Source organism: Myotis lucifugus, unplaced genomic scaffold, assembly GCF_000147115.1.
Source record: "Myotis lucifugus unplaced genomic scaffold, Myoluc2.0 scaffold_2274, whole genome shotgun sequence".
Lineage (NCBI taxonomy): Eukaryota > Metazoa > Chordata > Mammalia > Chiroptera > Vespertilionidae > Myotis > Myotis lucifugus.
In genome coordinates this window covers 1-25,809 of record NW_005873322.1, presented here as the reverse complement: position 1 = coordinate 25,809, position 25,809 = coordinate 1, and the positions used below count along the sequence as shown (strand labels likewise).

At 40.6% G+C, this 25,809-nt stretch overlaps 1 long non-coding RNA gene across 4 annotated transcripts; it reads right to left on the bottom strand.

Moving 5' to 3' along the window:
* Window positions 1-5,175: 5,175 nt before the first annotated feature.
* LOC102441724 lies at window positions 5,176-23,665 on the bottom strand. 4 transcript variants are annotated; one of them, XR_001346733.2, is made up of 6 exons: window positions 23,210-23,665; window positions 20,189-20,318; window positions 17,709-18,053; window positions 9,981-10,100; window positions 7,317-7,558; window positions 5,176-5,325 (listed from the first exon to the last, which is right to left on the bottom strand). It is a non-coding gene; the product is annotated as an uncharacterized LOC102441724 (long non-coding RNA). The 4 variants fall into 4 exon arrangements; XR_001346732.2 differs by lacking the exon at window positions 7,317-7,558 and having other exon boundaries at window positions 5,178-5,325; window positions 23,210-23,593; XR_330934.3 differs by lacking the exons at window positions 5,176-5,325; window positions 7,317-7,558 and having other exon boundaries at window positions 9,424-10,100; window positions 23,210-23,487.
* Between the last annotated feature and the right edge of the window lie 2,144 nt (window positions 23,666-25,809).

The window sequence follows — 25,809 nt, the reverse complement described above, 5'->3', positions numbered from 1 at the left end:
ATAACACTGGACAGTTTCTAATGTTGGTTTAATTGCGGAGACAGAGCTGCAAAGGATACAGTGAAAAACACTGCTGTCCCTTCTCTCCACTGCTGCTTCCCCATTTATCCACCCCCAGTGCTTTATGGTATGTCTTAGATGCAACAGAATTACTTCTCCATGGGTGTGAAATGTATCAATTTACATATATATAGATATCTGAAAATAAAAATCCAAAGTGAGAGGCAACAAGCATTTGAGATCACACACAAAATAAATATTCTGGAAGCACTGATTCCAGCAGAAACCCAAACAGCGTTCTGATTATGGAGTGAAGGCAGAGGGTTTTATGAGAAAAAGAAGGGGAAATACATGGGTAAAAGGAATTTCTATTGGTACTAATAAAGCGAAGTCATTTTTCAGATATGATTGGCTCTTTACTGATTATAAAGAATGGCTTTAATGATCAGTCCTTGTCGGAAGCCTGTTTTCCTGTTAGCTTTACAAACAGTTGTTTGGAGAACAGAGCTGCTCTGGCCCACTTTAAAGGTTATTTTGCCCAGTTCAAACATTCCAAAGGTTCGAGGAGTAAGACAGAGCAGTTATTCTGGAATGGCTGCCGAGACAGATATATAGTCTATATTTATGGCATAGAATAGCAATTCATTCCTCTATGGTGGTCAGATCTTCAGTTGTAGAAACTACGTCTAAAGAATGAGATGAGAGTCTCTTTTTAGGGTGTATTAGACCCACAAGTTTAGCTTGAAGAATATTGACCACCTGGAAACAAGGGTAGATAGTTGAGGGGATGGGGTGGAAGCAGAACTTAACATGCTCTCTGAAAGTGGTGCCTCTAACCATTTTTTCTTTTTCAGATTTCTGTTAACATGGTAGGTAAGACTTTGATAAAAATACCTTAGAGGAAGCAGTATGAACATAAGACTATGATATGTAGAGAAAGTAATGAGGGAGGAGGAATTATCTCGTTTATATGTTTGCTGCCTCACTAACCATATTCTGTACCTCCCCCCTCTGGCCGGCTTTCATCCATTCTATGAATATTTGTTGAATGCCTACTAATGTGCTAAGTAATTACTAAGTAATGTTCTATCTACATAGTTGGGAATAAAGCCGCATGCAATTCAAATAGGCTCCCTTTCAGATATTCCTGCTCTTACAAACACGTATGATAGGGACCAACCTGGTACAATTTTATACCCTATCTTCCAATATTAGAGCGCCTGCTCTGTGAAAGAATGATTAAATTCATTCTTAGTGGTTCAGACAGCAGATAGAGAACTTGTGGGTGGAAACTTAGAAAGAGATCTGACTCACATGAAAAAACGTTCAATGGTTACAATCAATGGACTGTGGAATGGGCAGCTTTAGAGAAAGACGGGGTTCTTGTCAATGACCATTAGCCTCTAGACAACAGTTTTATAAGGACAGTGCAGAGGGGATTATGGGGAAGCAATATAGTACAATGAAAAGAACTTGGGTTCTGATTTTAGGTCCTGGCCCTGCCATGTAATGGCTGTGTGACCTTGAATGTGTTACTTAGCCTCTTTGAGCCTCAGTCTCCTTACCTAAAAAGGCAGACTAGCCCTGGCCGGTGTTCTCAGTGGTTAGAGCATCAGCCTGCGCACCAAAGGGTCACAGGTTCTATCCCTGGCCCCAGATGGGATGCCTGCAGGAGTCAACCAATCTCCCTCTCTCTCTCTCTCTCTCTCTCTCTCTCTCTCTCTCTCTCTCCTTCTCCCATCCTCCCTCTCCCTTCCACTCTCTCTAAAAATCAATGGGAAAAAATATTCTTGGATGAGGGTTAACAAAATAAATAAAAAATAAAGAGGGAGGATACTACCTGAGTCACCGGGTGACTGTGACCTAGATGGTATAGCACAATGCCCAGGACATTCTAGAGCTGCTCACTAAAGGGCATCTATTTTTTATCATTATTGCTGTGTTTTTTAAAATATATTTTTATTGATTTGTAGAGAGAGGAAGGGAGATGGAGAGAGAGAAACATGGATTGGCTGCCTCCTTTATGCTTCCTACTGGGGATCGAGCCTGTAACCTGGTCATGTGCCCTGACTGGGAATCGCACTGGCCACCTCTTGGTACATGGGACGATGCTCAACCTACTGAGTCACACCAGCCAGGATGCTGTGTGTTTTTAAAATTATTTCCTTGTTAGGATTTCCTTGTCAGAACGACTCACACGTTTGGCCTGAAGCCAACTTTACCAAAGGTTTGGGAGGAAACAATGTGAAATTGAATATTAGACATCCTTAAATTTGTCCCTCAGCCATTTCCACAACTCTATTCCAGCCTTCCTTCATGTTGCCTTCCTCTTTTCTTCTTTTCTTCCTTCCAGACCACTCCCTTGAGCTCCAAATGCTTCTCACACCATGATGCATAGTAATATTCAACTCCCTCAACCTCTGTGTACAACTCTGAGCAACCCTATTTGCTTTCCACCTGAACATGTCCAGGTGCTCAGCTAAACATTAACTTGTGTGGAAGCACAAAAGCCCAACAGAAACCTTGAAATTTATTTTATTTTAGAAGGTTATTCTTCTAGAAGCCAGTCCAACTGTTTTATAACATGTATTTCTTTTTCTCCAGAATATATTCACAAATTCCCACCCAATATACAGAGAATGGGTATATGAGAATATATATAATATGGCATCAATCTTTTTCTTTTTGATCAAAGCCTTAGGGCCCAGAAGCTGGAGAGAACATTGGATTTTTTTCAGATGTCTGTTAACATGGCGGCCGTTAAGACTTCTGTAAAAGTATCTTACAGGGAGCACTATGGGCATAACACTGTAAGAGACGTAGAGAAAGTAATCCAAGGGTGTTATCTCCTTTTTTGGGAGGATATCTCTTTTATATTATCTTTAATAGAGGGATATATTATATCTATATTTAATTATGTAGCTATAAAGTACATGTTAAGACAATAAAAATCTTTATATGTAACACTAGAGCAGTGGTTCTCAACCTGTGGGTCGCGACCCCTTTGGGGGTCGAACGACCCTTTCACAGGGGTCACCTAACACCATTGGAAAACACATATATAAATACATATTGTTTTTGTGATTAATCACTATGCTTTAATTATGTTCAATTTGTAACAATGAAATTGGGGGTCACCACAACATGAGGAACTGTATTAAAGGGTCGCGGCATTAGGAAGGTTGAGAACCACTGCACTAGAGGCTCAGTGCAAGAAATTCATTCACAGGTAGGGTCTCGAGCAGCTGATGGCTGCCATCCGGGACCTCTGAGGCCTCCCAGGCCTCCCTTCCCTCGGTTAGCCAGCTGGCCCCATCCCCTGGTCGAACTCCCAGTCCATGGGGACAATTTGCATATTAGGCTTTTATTATATAGGATACCTGGGACAGATCCTCTTATTCACGGATAATTTATCATCTTTGTTGGGCTGATTGGACTGAAGAGTAGAAAAAACAATGGAAAACAAGCTAGCTGTGTCACCCTGACTCCACTACCTTCTGGCTGCATAGGGCACAGAGTGAAACCAAGGGTCCTTATGACTTTGATTAAATTTAGTTTTAAATCATAGCTCTAGAAATCATCTCTCTCTCTCTTTCTCTTTTCTCCCTCTCTCCTCCCTCCCACCCCTTCAGAGACCTAGTCTTGACGTAAGTTGTGTTTCAGTTTCTGAGCCTTAATTGGAATGACCCCCTGCCTATTTTCGCATGAAACCAGAGGGCCGCTGGAAAAGACCTCAGAGCTGTCTTCAAGACCTAAAGAAATAATTCATTACCTCACCTCTGACCAGTCAGCTCCCAGCACAGCCCCGAATCCCCTGGTGTCTTGTGATCTTGCCCTATATAATCTTTAACCTGCATACCATGGGGGAATCTGGGCTTTTGAGTATTAACTTCCCGTTCTCCTGGATGGCGCCATTTATAATAAAATAGCCAATGTTCCTCCACTGCAAGTCTGTGTTTAGTGTTTGACTCTGCTAGTGCCAGGTGAAGTAACTTTCTGTTCTATAACTAGAGGACAAGAGGAGAAGAAAGTCATGATTTCTATCCCACTGCTCCCTTCTTGCCAGGCCATGATTTGTGTCCCTCTTACGTGTGGCCACAGCTCCCTCCCTCTGACCAGGGAGCCTTACATGTGGTATCACTTTCCCTCTGTTGTTTTTGGGGTGGGTGCTTCACCATCCTTAGCTGCTTACCTCTGCCCACACCTCTGTAAACAGTTCCTTTTTTACCACTGTAATTAGCTAGTTATTAATAATAGGAAATGGGAGGCCAGACATTATAGGCATTGCCATTTGGGCAGCGTGACCAGGAAACCACCGGCTCATTTCCACAGATAACTGGGGGAAGAGACCAACCCAACAAAGAGGAGATAGATGCATGTCCAGTAAAGTCGGGTGACATAGGGAAGATGCCTGTCAATCTAGCCTGAGGAACCATGGATTGCCTAGAGGGGATGAGCCACTACAAGCCTGTGAAAACCCACACACAAACAAAAACAATGCACTGTATTCCACGGAAGCAACATTTTCCCCTGCATACATTTGCCTTCTTTCTTTAAGGAGCCCTGCCATGTGAGTTACTACTAGTGCAATGATGTGGAGGCCATCCTGTTCACCAGGATTTGTCTTAGGGAAAACCGTATTTATCTGGAGTAAGTACTGCACTTTGACATGCTGCTGGGGATGAGAGACCCAATCCCCTGGGAAAGCTCAAGGAACAGCTGTGCAGGAAGCCCGGGAGGAACTCACTTTTCAGAGCAAAGGGGTAGGGGAGGTGGTGGAGAATTGCCAAGGCTGTTTCACAATGAGACACTCGCTGTAACCTTCAGTAAAGTTTACCCAAAAGAAGGAAAAGACTGTTGAAACTAGACCTTTTATGCCTTTGTGCAAGTTGGTGAAAAGAATGAATTTTGCATTCTTTTAGAGAATGGTAGCCAGTGGGGACAGCAGTTGTAGGAGAAGAGCCTAGACCAGTGCTGAAGGTGCAAACCCCTCAGTATACAGTCTGGGACAGGAAGAACTCAGACAAACTGGAATTGGTGATCTGAGCCTAGGTCTCTGAGGATCCAGAAGGCTCCTGCTGACTCTGAATTATACATCCCATCAGCAGAGTTCAAGTCCCCTTTTTAAACGTTTGTTGGGTGGGGGAGGTGCACATGTCTATTTCATCATCAATTTCCCTTTATTTCTTCCATGTCATTTGTTCGTGAGTTCCTAGCTGCCACCTCTGGGGGTTCATTCATTCGTTAAGTGTCCTCTTTAGAAATGCCTATGTGCTGGACGTAGCATTTGGAGCACGATTTCCAGGTCCTGCTCTCCTGGTGCTTCTGAGGGGAAGAACAAGTAATAAATAAATATATAGATTATGTCAGAGAGTTCTAAGCTATAAAGATAATAAGACAGAGCAATAGCTCTGTGTGTGTGAGGGGGGGGGGGACGGAAATGAGCGCGATATGGAAGCTACTTTACTGAGGAGGTCAGCAAAGGCCCCTCAGATTAGCACCTTCAGAGGCCCTAAGAGAAAAGGTGTCAGTGTGACCCTTCCCACCATGATCCTCAGAAAACCAACCATCCCTCTTCTAAAGAACAAAACAAAAAAATCCCTAAACTTGTTGGCCTTCATTCACTCATAATTCAGCATGTTAAAGAACAAAATTCAAGTGAGTAAATGTGAAGATCTAATTAGCTATGTTAAGTGATTCCTGAATCAGGCAACATCCCGCCTAGCACCAGAAGCGTGCTCCAAAGGGTAATAAACGAAGGTTTTCAGAGGAAGACTAGTGTGTGGCAAGGGAGTTAGCAAAAGAAAGGATTACAGTCATGCACTGCAGAAGGATGTTTCAGTCAACGGCCAGCACATACAGCAATGCTCCCATAAGACTATAATGGAGCTGAAAAATTCCTATTGCCTAATACCTAGTAACGTCATAGAACAATACACTGTTCACATACTTGTGTGATGCTGGTATAAATAAACCTGCTGCACTTCCAGTCATATAAAAGTCTAACACATACAATTATGGACAGTGCCTAATACTTGATGATAATAAGTGACTGTTACTGGTTTATATATTTTTTATACTAAACTTTAAAAAAATATATATTTTTATTGATTTCAGAGAAGAAGGGAGAGGGATAGAGAGATAGAAACATCAATGATGAGGGAGAATCATTGATTGACTGCCTTCTGCATGCCCCACACTGGGGCTTGAGCCCGCAACCTGGGCATGTGCTCTGACTGGGAATTGAACTGCGACCTCCTCGTTCATAGGTCACGCTCAACCACTGGGCCACACCGGCCGGGCTATACTAAACTTTTTATCATTAGAGTCCACTCTTCTACTTAGGAAAAAAAATTTGCTGTAAAACAGTATGCCATGTTCTACCTGCACAACCTCATACATCTCATGTTTACTGCATCTCTTGATGCCATCATTTTATCTTGGGCTTGATGTAATCTCGTGTTGTTTTGTACAGTAACATGCTATACAGGTTTTGTAGCCTAAAAGCAATAGGCTGCCATCTAGGTTTGTGTACGTGCATCCAATGAGGTTTGCACAACAATGAAATCTCTTGATGACACATTTCTCAGAATTATCTCTATGACTATTTTTAGACCAGGACATCTTCTGTTGGAGGAAGGGAATGGCAAGGGTTTTTGTTTTGTTTTGTTTATCATGCATATTGCCTCTTCTTTCTATGGGGAATAGAGACAGCCCACATGATAGGTTATCTCATTGGTGTTGACCAGAAAATTCCAGACTGGGATTTAAGATTACATTTCTGGTAAAGGTTGAAACTGCAGTTAAGTCAGGTGTTAAATCTAGGTTTGGTATCATGGCTCTAGCACCAGTGATGCCCTTTGGGCTTGTAGTTTTTCCTTTAACAACAGTAATCAATATGCCAGTGTGGGATGTTTTAGAGGACCTGTCTTGGGCCCCAACAATATGCACAAGGAATCCTATCATTAAAATCTGTGTAAACATATCTATGAGCTCTTAACAAAATAAAATTCTAAGGAATAAGAAAGCATTATGTCATTGGAAATTTTTATTTCTTACTAGTTCATAAAAAATGCTGCATCTTAGAATTGATATGTGTATTAGATGTGGTGAGTATGGTTTCACTGTTCCTATCTGGAGTACAGAGGCTCCATGGCTTTTTGTTGTTGTTAATCCCCACCCAAGGCTATATTTTCCATTGTGTTGTGTGTGTGTGCGTTTTTAAGAGAGAGTGGAGGTGGGGAGAGAGACAGATTGATGTGAGAGACACACATGGTTTGGTTGCCTCCCACACAGGCCCTGAACCTACTACACACCTTTGACTGGGATTTGAAACCCAGACTCTTTGGTGGGCGGGCTGATGCTCTAACCACTGAGAACACCGGCCAGGGCTAGGCTCCATGGCTTTGTTTAACCCTATAAGATCCACATTAGGTTGTTGGGTTAAGATTTTAGGTAGCAAGTAGAAAACATCCCCCTTTTCAGAGCTCTATTCCCTTCCATCTTTGCCTCCAAATGGATGCCTCCTGCCTGAGCTCATCGCCTTCAGAGGACTGTGCTAAAAGCAGCAAGACGCAGTCAACATACATCAGTACCTGAGTCTTTTTCTAACCTTTCTCCTTGGCTGGATTACAGTCACCTTCCAAGGTATCACAGAGGATGGTGTTATTAGATGTTTTGCATAGCATAACAAGGAACACAGCACTGCAGCCTATAACATCTGACTTCCCTTTGCCTGTTTCCAAACATTTCCATGGAACTAATGCCACATGGCTATGCCGAGGTGAAACAAAAGTAGAAAGAGGGGTTTTATACTGAGTGGTTTATTTGTCCAGCTAACATTTGTATTATCATGGTAAAAAGAGAAAATGTTCAACAATAACGAGTTATTTTTTTTTTTTTGAGAGAGAGAGAGAGAGAGAGAGAGAGAGAGGCAGCTCACTGTCTCTAATGCAAATGGTAATTGGAGTTGAGATCACCTGTGGAGGGTAAGAAGCCAGAGACAAGCCCCCACAGCAACAATATTTAAGGAATGACCAATCATAGAAGCCAAGGAAGGAGGGCTTTCAAAAATGAGGGGGCATTTGATACTGTTGCATATGCTTTAGCAGTGACATAAAATGAATCCGGAAAAGAAAGCTTTAGACTTAACAATCGAACGGTTGTTGGTGGCTTTGGAATACGTGATTTCATGAGCACAGTGATGAGGAAGTAAAGATGACAACTGTAAATAGTCCTTGGGAAGGGTTATGGAGCTGAATGGGTTTATTTATGGATTTGACAATGGAAAAGTCTGAGTAGTCTAAATGTGGGCAGTGAGGGATCCATGAAACCAACTGGCTGTAACTAAGAGGGAGAGGTTAAATGCCTGAGGAAGGTCTTGAGGGACTGGAAGGGTTGCCTTAGGTGGGAGGAGGGACATGCATCTGGTTAGGCTTTATCAGCATGTTTAAGAAATGTGTGGAATTGATGTAGGCAGAGTTGAGCTGGAATCAAGGCTCCTACACTTTCTAACTATGTAATCTTCACTAAGTCGCTCACTCTCTCCAATGATTAGGGCTATTTCTCTTATTGAACACCTTCTATGGGACAGGCACTAACCAGTGAAATCGTTTTTACAGAGGAGAATGCTGAGGCTGTGTAGCCTAGTGGTGAGAACATGTGTGTTAAAGTAAATGAGACCAGGGCCCAAATCTAGGCAGGAAATTGGGAAAATCCTTACATAATTTGCAATATTTGTTTAGCAGGAGGCAGCATATAGCTGAAGCTAAGGGGAAAGGTGGGGGAAATCCATAGGAAAACCATCAAACAAAAGGAAGTTCATAAAGCCAAATATGTGTCTTCTCTTGACAATCCTTTCAGAGATGAGATGGGGTTGACAGATTTTACTTTATATTAGGCAGGACTCTTGCAGACTCAAGTATAGAAATCCCATTTCAAACCTCCTTAAATGAAAAAAGACTATTCTGTCTCGTGTCCCGGAAAAATTCTTCAGGTACAGTGTGGATACAAAGCATCAGAGTGCCTCTTGCCCTCCTCCTCCTCTTTTTTCCTCCCCATATTTCAGTTCTGCTGTCCTTAGTGTTGGCTTCACAGGGCTGACTCTTTCCTCAAAATGACAGAGATAGCAGAGTAGCCACCGACTTCAGTAGTCCTAGGTGGGCAAAATCTTAGGAATGAGACCTCTCTCCCTTATTGTTCAAGAAAAGCACCAGATTGACTCTGATTGGCCATGTTTGAGCCATGTTTACACTCCTGGAAACATGTGAGGAGACGTGGTACACACACACACACACACACACACACACACACACTCATGGACTGAGTTAGGAAAGGTTCCCCAAAGTATGCAGCAGATCCTTTCACCCAAAGAAGGGATGCTGGGCAGGTAAAAACACCGCACACTCACTGTCTATTTCCATGTTCTGCAGACTGTGAATATATTTTCTTATAGTGTTGTATAGTTACAAATTTCTAACAGATTTTTTCATTTTTGCAAATTCATTACTGGGATTTAATTAACACATTCAGTCTATGAAATATGGTATTTTCTCAAACTTGATGACTTTTCACATTTCCCTCTATTTTTATTTCCTGATTGTTTCCTTTTTGAATCAGGTAATGTACTTACATGTTTCCACCCTCTCTTGGAGATTTAGAAAAAAGAAGAAACAAGATTCACCTTTATGTGAATTTATTGGACATGTATCTTGAGAGTCAAGTTGATCTTAAAAGCAATAAAAGTGTTCTGGATCCAGCATTAGCTGGAAGAAGACAGCTACCTCCTCTCTACCAGTTTTCTCTTTTAATCTCCTAGATCTTTTAGCATTTTCTTTGAGTAAGTGGCTATATTAGTCAGGGTTCAGTGCTCAAAATAGAGACCGCTCTAGATATTATTGGCATGAAGGGATTTAATTCAGGGGATTACAAGTATTCAAAATAGACTGAAGTGTGCTCTAACTTCTAGAATAATGACCCACCCAGGGAGCTCTGAGGCAGTCACTGGAAATTGAGGTGAAGGAAAATACTTGTTAGCTGCAATCCAAAGGAATCAAGAGGCCACCACCAGTTAACTCTTCTCTGATCAGAAGACACTCACACTATACATAAAAGAAGTAAAAAATAATAACAAAAACATAAATGTGGAGGGTGTAAGTTAAAAATAACAGCGATTTTAGAATGTGTTCAAACTTAAGCAACCATCAACTTAAAATAGACTTCAATAAACATAGCTTGGTATATATGAAGCACATGGTAACCACATACCAAAAATCTATAAGAGACATACAAGAAATAAAGAGAACAGATTACAAACATAACAGTATAGAAAATCATCAACATATAAGAGAAGAGAACAGGAGAAGAAAGGAACAGAGAAGAACTACAAAAACAATAAAAATATCACATCAATGATTATTTTAAATGTAAATGGATTAAATGCTCTAATCAAAAGACGAATGGATAAGGATGTGATACATACATACATACAATGGAATATTGTTTGACCATAAAAAAGAAAGAAATCTTACCATTTATGACAACATGGATGAACCTAGAGAGTATTATGCCAGATAGAAAAAGACAAATACCATATGATTTCACTTATATGTGGAAAAAAAACAAAATAAATGAACAAACAAAACAAAAACAAACTCAAATACAGAGAACAAGCTGATGATTGCCAGATAGGAGGGGAGGTTGGATGAAAAAGATGAAGGGATTAAGAAATATAAATTGGCAGTTACAAAATAGTCACAGACATGTGCAGTTCAGAGAATATAATCAATAATATTGTAATAACTATGTATGGAGTCAGGTGGGTGCAAGACTAATTGGGCCAGGGAGGAGCCTGCAACTGATGTACACATGCCCTTGACCGGAATTGAACCTTCAGTCCGCAGGCCGATGATCTATCCACTGAGCCAAACCAGGTAGGGCTGGGAGGAGTATCTGGATTGCTTGTGGTGGGAACTGGCAAAGAAAAACTGGGTAGTTGATACCTGAGAAATGTCAGATTGCAAACACTTCACTCTTAAAGTAAGCCTGAACCTTATCTCAATCTTTTTGTTTTGTTGGTGATTTAGAGACGTGACTATGACCAACCAACATCTGTGAGTCACTTACTAGAACTGGCATATTGTTCCCCATTCTGTTGTTCACTATAATGGGGTTTTTGTTTCCAGCAGGGCAGGTATCTTGAAAGCATGGCCCACAACAGTAGTCTAAGACTATCCTGGCAAGACAGTGCAAGCTATATGCTCAGATATAACAAAGACTAAAATGTGCCCTGGTTGCTCTTTATTATGTTTGAGGATGTTAGGGGATTGGAAGTTCTAGAGAAAGGAGAAGATGGTATCTTTTGGCTGGAAACCTAGGTTATAATCCTAGTTATCCCTGTACCACTTTACAGATGAGGAAGTCAAACAATGAAGGTTAGTAAACTTGCCTAAGGTCACCCAAGTTGAAAGTGGCAGAGCAGGGACTTGAACAAAGACTGACTCCAAAGATCCTTGCTACCTAAAACGTAATCCATGGACCAGCAACATCACAGCACGTGGAGCTTGTTGGAAAGGTAGACTCTCAGGCTGTATCCCAAACTTTTGAATCAAAACCTGCATCTTAACGAGATCCCAGGTGACTCATAGGCATGTTAAAGTGTGAGGAGGACTGCTCTCAACCACTCTGTTGATTCTGACTTCCTAACCAGAGCTGGCTTCCTCGGTTAGGTAAATGCCCTAGAACTGCAGCTCCAGCAGCAATTTGAGGACACCTGGAATCAGACAGCCCACCAATCTTCGGGGGAATGTTTTCTTTTTTTGCCTTTAACAAAAGGGAGTTTTGTTGAAGAGAAATGGGAGGTTTCGTACTCTGCTCCTCCAATGACAACTTTGGTCTCACACACATGATGTAACTCAAGCACAAGATGGGCCCTGTGAGCAGCATTCCCTCCTCTGCACAGCAGTAAAGATACAAGTGATGAAACTGCAGGCTGCCCTCCCACTGAAGGAAACTGGAGACTTTATCGTGTGTGTAAAGAACTGAGAAAGGGTTCAAAAAAAGAATCTGCTTTATATACTTACATTTCTTTTCCTTTTTAATCAAGAATCGGTACATAGCAACCTCAAGATGCCTATACACTGACTCTGTGTGCTCCGACCCCAACCCAAACCTGCAGATGGTCCCTGTAGTAAGTACTGCGATGGAGTTTAAACACAGAAAAAAGGTCAGTCTTGTACAAAATGACCTATATTGATAAGTTTAAATTTAAGAGTTAGGATCTCTTTTTTGTTTGTTTAGTTAGTCTTGCAGATTGTAGCTCTCACACCCTCTGATAAGTCATGATAGACTTTGAAGAGTGAGTGAGGAGACAGAAGGTTCCAGTGACAACTGAAACTGTGTTTACCCATCTGTGAAATGAGGAAGTAAAACTAGACTATAAAAATACCTAACATTTAGCCTGGCCGGTGTGGCTTAGTGGTTGAGCATCATCCTATGAACCAGGTCATGGTTCAATTCCCGGTCAGAGCACATGTTTGGGTTGAGGGCATGCAGGAGGCAGCCGATCATTGATGTTTCTATCTCACTCCCTCTCCCTTCCTCTCTAAAATCAGTAAAAACGTATTTTTAAAAAATAGCTTAACATTTAATGAACACTACCAGATCTTCTCATTTACTCCTTACAAGGACCTATGAGATGGGTACTATTATTAATCCTATGTTATAGAGGAAACAGGGGTACGATGTGTCAGTCACTCACCAGGATTATATTCCAAGAGGGGAAGCTAATTTATATCCAGGTAGCATGACTTGAGCCTTATGGCAAATATACCTCTACCTTCTCAGCTCCTTACTAGTATAGAGGCACCGCAAGTAGAAATGGGGCGCTCCCACACAGTGGGCAGAGCCCTTTCGATAAATATTCAGGCCATCTGACACCGCTGAAGCAGTTCTCAAACTTGGCTGTAGTTTAAGAGTCACTTGGGGAGCCTTAAACAGCACTGATACCTGGGTCCCACCCTCAGAGGTTCTGATCGAGTCAGTCAGACATGTAGTCTGGGCACTGGGATTTTAAAAAATGTTCTTGAGGTGTTCAAGTGTGCAGCCCAGGTTCAGAATCACTACTCCAATTTTTCTGGGATTGGTGTTGGTTCCAAAGACAAGTTCCACCCAGGTAAGATCAGGTCAACAATGGACATCATAGTGCATGATTTTGAATTCTGCTACTTACATAAATTGCATCCACCTGTTTGTCGGTATCATCTGTTGTTTTAAATATAAGCTTCCTCCAAAAGGTCAGAGCCAGTGTCTTATTTGTATGTGTAGCCCCAGAGCCTAATAACATCCTTGGACATTGGAGGGAAAAATGATTGGACCATGTCTATCTCCATCTCACAATGACAGGATCTTCACAGAAAACTCAAATCTGCTGGTTATTGAGGAGTTAAATATTTATCTGCTGGGCCATGAGAAAATGAAAGCAGCACTCCCTGTCCCTGGAATTTCAGATTTTCTGTGGATGTTCCAGAACAGTGTGTGAGAAGTTTTATCCGACCTCCAACAGGTCTGCCTCTGTCCATTTCAGTGACCCTGGCACAGGCAGCCTGACTGAGGAATGGCTCCAGGGCAAAGGCGAAGAGAAGATTGAGGCATTTAAACTTGCTGACAGCTGCAAAAATTGCACGTGACTCCTTCACTCCAGTGTAATCAACCATGACCTGGTTAGCTTGCCCTTTGTGGGCACCTGCCCACCCCTGCACTGTGATGGAACAGTTTTCTTACTCAGATTTGTGTTTACAATTCACTTATCCTTCATCAGAGGATGTAATCTTGAATTCCCTTTATAACATTCCTCCTAGATGGGTCTGTTGGCAACACCTCTGGCTCCAGCCACTAGTTCACACCACTCCCACATATCCTAACAGCTGGATAGGATGTCTTTCTGAGTTAATAAAACCTGTTTTTTGAGGAACAAGAAATACTCACTTGCCATTTAACCATCACTAACTCCCAGAACAGACGCCTACTAGCTTCTTTGCAATAGCCACTCCTTTGAAATCATTCTCAAGTTCACTTTCTTCATCTCATTGAACCTTGCCTTCCCCTCAGTTGGACCCTCTCCTTTGATTCGAGGAACTGCCTTTAATCATTTACTTTATGCTACAAGCTGATCAAATAACTTTTCCACGTTCAGTTTTCTCAGCCCTGAGGACGTCCGTATGTGGAACCCAGCCACCTACAGCATTTCCTTCTTTCCCTCCTTTAAAACAAAACAACCTAACAACCCTAGTCTGTCTTCCCACATTGTCTTTTTGTGGGTTGTGTCCTAGAGATCAGTTTCTCATTAAGATGTTTTCATTTAGGATAGAATGTTCAATCTTATGCTTACGTCCCAAGTCTGGACAATTAAAAGCATTCCCCACCTACATCTACCCTACATTCTAGAATATTCTCAACCACAAGGACACAACATAAGCCATGACTCATATATGAGATAATAGCAAGTGCTCTGCAACCAACAAAGTGTCAATGTTTGCAAACGTACCCAAGGATAGCCCTATCCTAGTAATACCATTACCATGGAGAGGCATTCCTGTATGCTCCCATCCAAGAGGGAGAGAAAGAGGTGGAGTCACAGGAGCCATATACAGCACTGCCATGACCTCCAGCCCAGGTCATTTATGCCAGAGCCCTAGCCAGACCACAGCTACGGACATCTTTAATGGTTATGGTGATTACACATTATTACAGAGATTTAATCTGGATATATCCTTGGACTGTGGCTAAAAAAAGGTTCACAGCCTCTGGCCCTTGATTAAAAAGTACAAATCACACATTTCTTTGGGTGGTAACACCTGTTTGATCTTCAAAGAATTAAGAAGGCTAAAATTTACTGTATAATACTAAGTATAATGGAAAATACTGGACAGATAACACATTTTAGATTGGAAATTTATTCAGGATAGGTAGGGCATGCTGTATTGTCTGGGCACTATTACATGCTTTTTTTTTAAAATGATTTTTTAATTGTGTAAATCAGCATTGTTTGAGGACTCTTTTTTTAAAAAAATTTTTTAATTGATTTTTTAGAGAGAGGAAGGGAGAGGGAAAGAAACATGGATGTGAGAGCATCCATGTACACCCCCTATCAGGGACCGAGCCCACAACCCATGCATGATCAGACCCACCACCTGGGCATGTGCCCTGACTGGGAACCAAACTGGCAACCTTTCAGTGCACAGGATGATGCCCAACCAACTGGGCCACACCAGCCACTGGCCAGGGCTATATGCTTTTTTTTCATTCATTAAATTGTGATAACCCAGCTAGAGAAGTTTCATAAAACCACTTCAATCTAAACAAAATCCTTTGGTAAGTTTTTTTCCTGACCATTCAACTCTGCTAAATCAGTCCTTGGTGGTCAATTTAATGATACATGTCACAGCTGGACTGCTCTCACATCCAAAAGGTGTTCTAAGAAAGCAACTTAGCCATAAGATCTCTAATTTTTCATGCCATAGCATCATTGCTAAATAATACCTTTTCCTTCACAGGCATAAGCTTTGAAGCAGATGAATCAATGCAAACAGACATCTCCCAATGTGTAGATGTCTTGAATAAACCATCTTTAAGATCATTTTCTTTTGAGTATCAACTGAACAGTAAAGCCAAGTGGGGGGACAACCCTCAATCGCATTTGTGGGGGCACACTAATAGCTTCTGCTGATCTGAGATTATATGGGGCACTCAGAATAAATAAAAACATCGAAAACTTTAGTTTGGCTTAATGAAATAAAAAAAGCAATTCAGGTTACTTATAATTTTAGAGTTTGTTTCACATATACAATGCTGTGTTACTAAGTAATGAACACTTTCATAAAAAAATTTATTTCATACTTTTATACAAATATCCACAGGTATTTTCTAATCATGAAATAATTTTACAATGCTAGTTAGTATAAAAATGTATCAAATGAGAATAGACCAGTGACTTGACTTGAGATGACATTTTTCACAACTATAAACGTAAAGACCACTACATTCTTGTTTCTTTGTTGTTGAGCCACCCTTGCACCCACCTCCCCACCCCTTCCCAAGGACATTCGTCTTTACAACAAGGGCCTATAAACATGTTCAAAAATCAGCTTCTTAGCAACCTATGAAGCCAGTACATTGGGTTCCAAGTTACCTAAGCAAGAAACTGAGATTTTAAACACTGTTATGACCTGTTCTCAAGAAATTTTTGTAAACAAAATATCATTTGGAAAACAATATTTGTGAATGAAATTTCTAAAGTATAACTAGAGTAATGTTCTTAGTATCTTAAGGGTATAAGATTTCCAAAAAGGAAAGAAAATTAAAACTCCAAAGCAACAATGGTACATAGCTGTATTTTGTTTTTAAAAGAATGAGACACAGCTTACATTACATCCAAACAAATTAGCACCTGGTTTGCTGTTGCTCCCCATATAACTTAACATCTTGAAGCACAGTCATTTTTTAAAATCTGGCTTTCATATCTATTCAATCTCTATTGAATGTATAGAAGAATAATGTCTTCCTCCCCTCCTCCACTTTGACACTTAAAAAACAAGTTAAAGTTCTTGTTAGAGTAGTCCTAAAATAATTTGGGGAAATACATAGGGGAGGAAACACAGCAAAAAAATAGAACTCTGACTCACATGACATGATTCCAATAATATTTAAAACGTAAAAGCCATGATGTTCTAATCTGACTTTTGGTATCGGGTATTCAGTAGTCTTCCACTGGATCGGATTGGATCCACCATAGGCACTCACCATTTCTTTCAAGTCCTGTATATACAGCAGTGAAAGGTCAAGAAATAAACCCCCTTTTTTCCAAGAGTTCCTGAAAGTTATAGCATAAAATTCATAATTGTCACACAGGGCTCCAAACTCAAAAATATCCATTGTCTGTTCAGAATTAAACTTCTAACGGTTAATCCTATTTCTTAAACAAACCTTTTGGGTTTGGAGGGAGGGGGTCAAGGTAAGGGATGTCATGAAGGAAGATGTTTTAATAACTTATGTTGTAAATTATAACAACTCTCTGGTACATTTATAAAGCATTATTTTCTTTTTGCAGTAAATACTTTAGATCAAACCAATGACCTCCCATGTTCTAATTCTGATTGCTTACTCCAACCTGCAGGACAAACTGGAGAATCTTTGGCCCGCTAGTCAATAACAAAATGGTTTGTAAAAAATAAAAAATAAATACCATATACAAATAAGGATAACTAGCATTCAAGTCAGTTGCACCTGTGTGTTTTAGTGAAAAGGGAGAAGGAAACCTGGATGTCTTTGGTGTGAACAGGTATTCACACGTCTGGGAAATGGAAAAAGATAGCAGGATGGCAACATCACCTTCTATTGCACATTTAATTTAAGATAGCACTTTAAATGGAAACACAGCTACCCCTACGGCATTGTCTTGTGATGGGGGACAGTTAACTTGCAGGTTCTCCAGTCCTATTGGGAAGAACGCTTGCAGAGGCAGCACCCACGGTCACTCTGCTGACACGGTGACCACGGGCGCCTTCTTCCAGTTACACTAGCGGGAGGATGTCAGATGAGCGCAACTGGGCGGGGCCTTCCCCGGCACGTGTGAGTCAGCCACACCAAAAACAAAGGCAACCGGGAAAGTTAAATTAAGGCAGTTACAGAAAAATCCATTCCAACAGTCTTACATTTGGCTGTACAAAACAGGAGCCGTAGGCTACGTAACAATGTCCACAGCAGTTAAAACTGTCGGTTCGTACTATGGTGCAGTCTGTCTGAACTCAATAGTCAGGGATCAGGCTTTTAAACCATTTGAATTTCTGAGCTGGGGAAGAAAAAAGCAGTTGGGGCCTGTGACGCTCCTCTGGCCCCTAGGAGTAGCTTTCATTTTCATTCCACCTTGTGATCCACTGCTTTTTCTCCAGGTGATCGTTGTATTTTTCATCTCTGATCTCTCGCTCTTCTTTCGGGATCTTTACAGCTTGGTATCGGGGAATGCTTTCATCGTACCTAGAGCGTTTGAAGAATCCACACTGGAGAAGAAGGAAAGATAAACAGAAGCACGTTTAGGAATCCCAAGGAAAGCAAGTGCACTAGCCGGGAATATCTAAGCTTTCTGTTCAGATTGGCCTACCTCTGGACTAAGGAAAAAAGACATGGTTTTCTTTTCAGAAGAAACTAATCGGCTGAAGATGTTAACAGCCAGTGGGGATAAATGGAAGAGAAAAATAGTTGTAAAACTGCTAGGAAAGTCTCTTTTTTCCATATTGTTTTTACATTTGGAAACAATCTGAGCTCTCTCCTTACTGAAAGTTAAGTTTATGCAACAGTGCTCCCATTTTTTATAATCCCAATACAATCTGTAAAAGAGCTAACTTTTAGATGAGAAGAACATCATTTTGAACAATTTTTTTAGAGGCCATAAACCAAAGGTTATTTCATGCCCCTCTTCCACTAACGAAAGGACACTCAGGTCACAGATATTTTACAAGTTACAGTTTGGACATGTCAGTGTTTGAATGGGTCAGTTTAAGAGTCTTCTCTCCCCCGAGGCTGCGGGACACATCCCCAGCTAGAAAGAGAATCACATAGCCCGGGCTTGGCGCTGTGCTTCCCAATAAGCGGTTTCATTAGTAAATCGGGGAGTAACTCCATCCTGCAATAAAATCAATCAGGTACCAACAGAGAGCTGAAGGAAAGTATCACCAGACTGAATTTCAGAGCGCTGCCTAATTGTTCTTTTTTAATGAATGTATATTTTATTCATTTAAAAAATATTCAATATGATTCCAAGTAGATTTTTCTTGAGAACATATCTAGATATTTAAAAATCAAATTGAATATTTTAAATGAGTGAAATATATGTGCCTTTTTTTTTTAAAAAAAAAGGATGTTTTCAATTTAAAAATGCAGTTAATAGGATGAGGAAGATACTTGGAATGGTTGATTAATTTGTTTATTACATGAACCCAACAGGAACAGAATGTTAATATTGAATTAACTTATGTTATCAGAATGTCATGGGGCAAAATAAAATTACATATACAGTTATCACTGAATCAATAGGAATAATGGGCCAAGAAGTTTTGTTCTAAGGCCATTTCAACATGGACTCCTTTAGTCTGTGCAAAAAAAGCCAAAAGATCTACCTATTACAAAATGTGCTCTTGCCCCATTTAAACAAAGAAGGAAAGCAAGGGTGATATGCAACAATTAAAGGGAGATGCTGGGATTCACTGTGACGGTGCCATGGAAAGGGACTGTTGGAGTAATTCTATCCTCTCACGCCCACAGGAATGGAAAAAGGAATCATCTCCAATTCCTGTTTCCATGGGTTTACAAATAAGAGAAACAAAACATGAACTTAAAATCAATTGAATCCCAAGGTGGAACTGAATCTCAAGAATATGAAACAAGGTCAAAGTCCATTGAAATAAAAACTGTCCAGAGCATTTTTATACTAAAATTTGGATATTGAAGGTAACACTTTGGTAAAGAGCTGCCTTCTGAAATTGGCCGTAATGTCCATCATGCCAATAGTCACAGTTTGCTGCAATGGTCTTTGACCTGAGGTAGATATGCAGGAAAGGAAGGTGCATGCTTAGCTAGCATAGAACAATATCTGAGCAACAATAAAAGCATTCCAAACCTCCCCCCATCTTTATAGCAAGGAGATACAAAAGATGACAGTGAGAAAGTCCTCTCACCCAGAGAAACACCATGTTTCCAACATGCAAAAGGTTAATTAGGCAGTCAACACAAGCATCCATCGGTAGGAAATTCCAGAATGGACAAGAAATCGGGGATGATTTCTCATGCACCTTCGAAATTCCATGGGATGCTGCATACTAAATGAACACTGTGTGGCAAAAGGGGCTACGAAGCCTCCTTCTGTGTGTATACAGATTTCAGTTTCTTCATTGCTATGGGTGATGTTTAACCACAACACAAAACAACTCACCTGCAACAAATGACTCTGTGCATTTAAAACAAAACAAAATAGCTTTCAAGTGACATAAATAAAACCATTCCAAGCAGGGCAAGCCAGTGTGGACATTTGGAAACATCTGTTAATGGGACACACATAGCAAGCTGTTGCTCTGAAAGTTAGCCACCACAACCATAGCAGGTCCCACAGCTAGCAATTAAAAAAACATTGATCAATTACCAATTACAGAAGTAGATCACTACTATGCATCAGAAGTAAGCCTTTCTTTATCAGATGGCTGAGCATGGATCTCAGCCTTGTGATATGTGGCATCATAATGATCTTTCTTATTTCTCTTGAAGAAACCACACTACAAGGAAGCAAGGTATTTAGTCAGTTTCGGAGTTCTGTGAAGAACTAGACAAAAGAAAATCTCAGATTTTAACCTGTTTTCTATTCATAGTTCGTTTACAAAGAGACCACACTAATGGATCAACCGAAAGTGAACGGCCACTGCATTGTGTTACTTTTGGACAGCAATCAACCCAACTCTATTACCATGGGTCTCTGGTCAAACATTTATATGGATGACATTAGTCAGCTAATTGACTTTTCTATTTGTAACAGAAATCACGAAGACAAAAACCATCCTAAAATGGAAAATACATGCACATCTGATCTTAGGTTTGGGTGGTTTTTTCTTACAGAAAAATATGGACCCTAAAATAGGTAGATAGCACAAATCCAAATAAAACAGAGAGATACTGTATTTTTCTGCTTTTCAAGTAAAAATGCCATCTATTTGAGGCCTCTGAATTTGTGGGGTGAATCAGAATATAAATAAACCATCATGAAAGAATGATTACAGTCAGTTTTCCAAATTCTGGGCCACCATGTAAGGTTAGGTACTCTAAATGACTATTAAAATATAATTCCACTGTCTACTATAATTTCCTCCATTCAACAATGAGAATTTTCTCTATTTACTTTAATCTAGTTCATAAGGCCATGGATCTGCCCTCCGAAATATAACTTGGTCGAATAAATCTCTGCCCTTCTGAAAAATTCTGCTTCTAAGTCTGGCAACTCATGAAGGTAAAACTCCAGATCTGCTTTGTACAATATGGTAGCTACCAACTGACTACATGTTGCTATTCAGATTTAAATTAAATTAAATTTAAAAGTTAGCCCTAACCGGTTTGGCTAAGTGGATAGAGCATTGGCCTGAGGACTGAAGGGTTCCAGGTTCAATTCCAGTCAAGGGCATGTACCTTGGTTGCGGGCACATCCCCAATAGGGGGTGTGCAGGAGGCAGCTGATCGATGTTTCGAACTCTCTATCCCTCTCCCTTCCTCTCTGTAAAAAATCAATAAAATATATATTTTTTTAAAAGTCAATACCTCAGTTGCACTAGCCATATTCCAAGAGCTCAACAGCCACATGTGACTAGTGGCTGCCATATTGGATAGTACAGCCTCAGAACAATTCCACTATGACAAAGTTTCACTGGCAGTGTTGATTTGGACAATGTATCTTGATATTTATTTGTTGACTAAATACCTCAGTGAACACTCCTAACAAACTTAGGGAACCAAGAGCCCCAGTCCTGTCTCCAACTTGGCAGCCTATATAATACCCATGGGCATGAGCATCTTAATTTGCAAAATGAAGGCGACTGGAACAGCCCGGAGGACTTTCCTCTCTTACCTCCAAAAAAATTCCTATGTAGAACCCCAATATTTAAAGCAGATACAATTCGGGGGGGATGTTGGTTTTAGCCTCACCTACTTAGTTGTGGCACCTATGTGGATGTGCAAAATCCAACTTAAAGGGCACTGAACTAAAGTCTTTTCTGGCCCTAAAATTCTATGACTTTAACATATAAAAACGAACAGTTCAGTTTCAAAAAGAAGAGTGTCTGTAAAGTTATAAAAATGATTTTCATGCAAGGGTTGTAGATATTTAGAGTTCACTTGTAAGTTGGAATACTTTAGAACTTACAAAAAAGGTAAAGAACCAATGAGATCATCTAATCTAACCCACTTATTAACAGCTAAGGCAACCCAGTATCCCAAGGAGGTGAAATGATTTGCCCAGGATTATAAAGCTTGGATTTCTCAACTCTCAACCCACTGCTCAATGGTTGAGTGTCAACTATGAACCAGGAGGTTATGGTTTGATTCCCAATCAGAGCACATGCCCAGGGATGCAGGCTCAATCCCCAGTGTGGGGCATGTAGGAGGAAGTTAATCAATGATTCTCTCTGATTGATGTTTCTATCTCTCTCTCCCTCTTCCTCTCTGAACTCAATAAAAATATATTAAAATAAATAACTAAAAAAGCAACATTCTGCATACATAATGCCACTGTAACAAATACATAAATATTTCTGCAGTGAAATTAATGCATAACGGCTAAAGATTATCAATAGCCTCTCCTCTTCATGTCAAGTGTTGCTGCCAAATAAATCATTACAAACTCTCAGTTTTCAGAGGTGTGTTTTTTTTTTGGCAATTTGATAAGCGACTGTGGACCTCCATTACTGAGAATAAATCCAAAATCTATAGGTCATAATCTCTGGCAACAAAATTTGCATCCATCTCATACCCACTTTCTGGTAATGTAAACTACTTACTAGTAGGAAGCAGGGGAAAGACATTACATTTTATTTGCAGGACCAATTCTAATGAAGAACACCATGTTGAACCCAATCTTCCTCATGTTTGATGTAGGCTATCATGACCCCCTTGAGATGGAGTTATTCATTAATTTCATAATCCCAACCTGGCTATAATGATAAGAAACCCCAATTGCAGCCATGAACATTACTTTGCAGTTGAAATGAATAGGAATACAGATTCAAATTAATGTGCTACCCAAAAATTTGGCTTAGATTTAGAAAATGATCTGATCATAGATGAAGAAAATGATAAAGTAGTAATATTTTAAAAATTGTTACTTGCCAAAGATGCTAACTTATATGTGAAAAACACCAAAATTTATACCTCTAAGGAACTTCTTATACTGTATAAATAATATATCTTTAAACACAAAATATTAGATAGATGTACAGGTATTTATTGTAAAATTTCAAGTTTGCTGTTAAAGTTTCATAATAAAATGTTGGGAAGGGAAGAGGAATCAATGAAAAGAAATTATATAATAATTTATATATTCACACACTATTAGTGTGAATTCACTTTTTTTAAAACAAGAAATAAAGTTTATAATCACAAAATTCAAATGCCCGGTATCACTTACCTTCCATAATAAAAGAACTAATAGAGCAAGCATCAAAATCCCAGCAAGAATGGCCACAAGGATGATCCACCAAGGAACTCCCGAGTGCTGAGCTGCCGTCTTGGAGGGAAACACAGTCACACGAACCTACGGCCACACAAGAGAACAACACGATTACAAAACAGGAAGACAGTTGACACCAGGAATCTGTCCAGACACACTTTGGACAATGCAGCCTGTGGAAGGATGAGATGCCTTTCTGATGCAAGATCCTCTCTTTTATTAATGGACTATTGCTTCTTTCCTAGAACCTGGAAAATGCTGGCTTATGTTTTGACAACGTCTGTATTTCTTTGCCAACGAAAGTAGATAAATTGTATAATAAATCATCATTCAATATCAAGTTGCAAGTTATCAATACACAGCCAAATCTGTTTCATCTTTACAACCTGGTATCTTTTTGAGAACGATCACACTTCTTAAAAATTAGTTTTCAGCGATAAAAACAACAGGGCCAGTTTAGGCACAATTAGCCTACATTTGTCACTCAGATTTTAAAGATGTTGTGAAATATAAAAACAGGGATGGAGCTGCATGACTGACGCTGTCATTGGAGAATTGGATGGGTGGCATTTCCCTGTTGCTAGCAGAAGAGGGGATCTTACGTGATCTTGAGAAAAAGAGCTTTCTAAGACTCGCATGGGAGAATGAGAGATTTTTACTTGTATGAAGTTATATCCCTGGGTTTCAAAAGTCCCATTTCCCTTAAACCAGCCCTGGAAAAGGTGTAGCTGGTCAGCAGAGCTGGAAGCAAAGCCAGTGTCCAGTTTCCTTTCCATGTGGAGTTAAGTCTGGCATAGCACCAGTCACCTGGTGTCACCTGTCTTCCATTAGTCCATTGTGTGTGGGGTGGACATGGCTGTGGGCCATGTGGGTGAGTGCAGAGTGTGAGAGCACACCGCCTACAACAAGAGTCCCGAGAGAGCAAGAGGGCCAGGAGCAGGAACTCCCTTTGTTCAGGAGCTTACGTTTCTCAGATATCACACCCTTGCAGTGGCCACGCCTATTATGGCTGGTGACCTACTCCCAGACCTTCCTGGGTCTGGGTTTATTCTTTCTTTGCCCAGTCCCTTTCCCCAGGATCTGCAGGGAACAGACCAGAAGAGTGTAAAACTTCAGCTTTCTGGCACGAATGGCTTGCCTACATTATCTGGCCTTCCCTTTGCTCCTTTCCTGTTAATTAACGAAAAACTGGGTTAATTATAACAGTATCAGTACCATTTTAACTTTTCCTTAGGATAGCAAACTAAGGACCCTAGAAATATCCTAAAATGGCTTGGTGCCATCTTCTACAATATGTATGGATAGTTTAGACCCTGGATTCATTGATAGTTGGCAAATACCAATTAAATAGAAATAGTGTTCATTTAGAAAGCTAAGAAGTTGCTCATGGAAATTCACAACAACTTGGTTAATGTGAGTTTACAACTCAAGTGAATTTTTGTGATGCCAGGAGAAGACTCGGTGATGGCTACACATATGATTTTGTAAACTATACTGATTGGAATTTGATCACTTTATAATTTCTGCTATTTCGGAGGTAAGAGAATAAAGAGTAAACAAAACTTAAGAGGGGGCATTTAACTTCCGAGAAGTATTTTAGTCAAATATTCTACATGCGTATTGAACACTAAGTGCTGCCTAAAAATGTGTCTACACTGTGCTCCAATATTTCTAAGTTATAATTCTTTTTTTTAATCTCTTCATTGAAGTACTTCCCTTTCTACTTATACTAGAAAACACCTATCCGTCCCATTTGATTCAGAAAATACTTAAAAAGAGAACTGCTTTTCTTTAAACATTTAGCGGGAAGGACCACATTCAGAGTTCCCAGCCAGCTAGACGGCCTGTAGCGGCAGCGTAAACACCTTGTCGGCGCCCTGGTTTCCTGTTTTGCTCTCAGTGAGGTTTCACTCTAGCTCCCAGCCCAGAGGGGACCTCAGAGCTCACTTCCCCCCACCGCCCTTCCTCCCACTGGTGTCCCAGCTGTTAGGAAAAAACAACCCTTCCTTCAGGTTACTGGTTCTAACACAGGTGAGCCATAAAGGAGGGAAGAAAGAATGAGGAGAGACCAGTGAAGAGTAATACAGTGGATGCGACCTGTAAACTGACTAGTCTAAACTAGACAGAAAGATCATTTCAACTGGCCTGTGCTGAAGCCCACTGGCCTTCGCTTCCCTTGTATCCAGCATCGCAAAGGCGCACAGTGTGTCCTTGGGGGCCAGGTGGCAATCTGGAAGAGCCATTCCTATTTGTAAGAGTAAGTTCTGATAAAACTGGCGGTTTTATAACCGCACTGTATACCACACTGTATACCAAAGCCTTTTAAACAGCTGATCATAGGGGGAACTCTCTCCCACAAAAGGCTGCAATCCAACAGCATCCTGGCTGAACAAGGTAACTTTTGACTTTGCAGCCTAGGGGGGCAGGACGGACAGGGGGGAATCCAGGTGAGAGGTGGCTAAGGGGGCCCCCCCCCCCCCGGGCCCAGGTTGGGTAACAAGGGGAACCCGAAATTGGAACCTGGGAATTCCAAAAAAACCCCCTGGGAAAAAAATTCG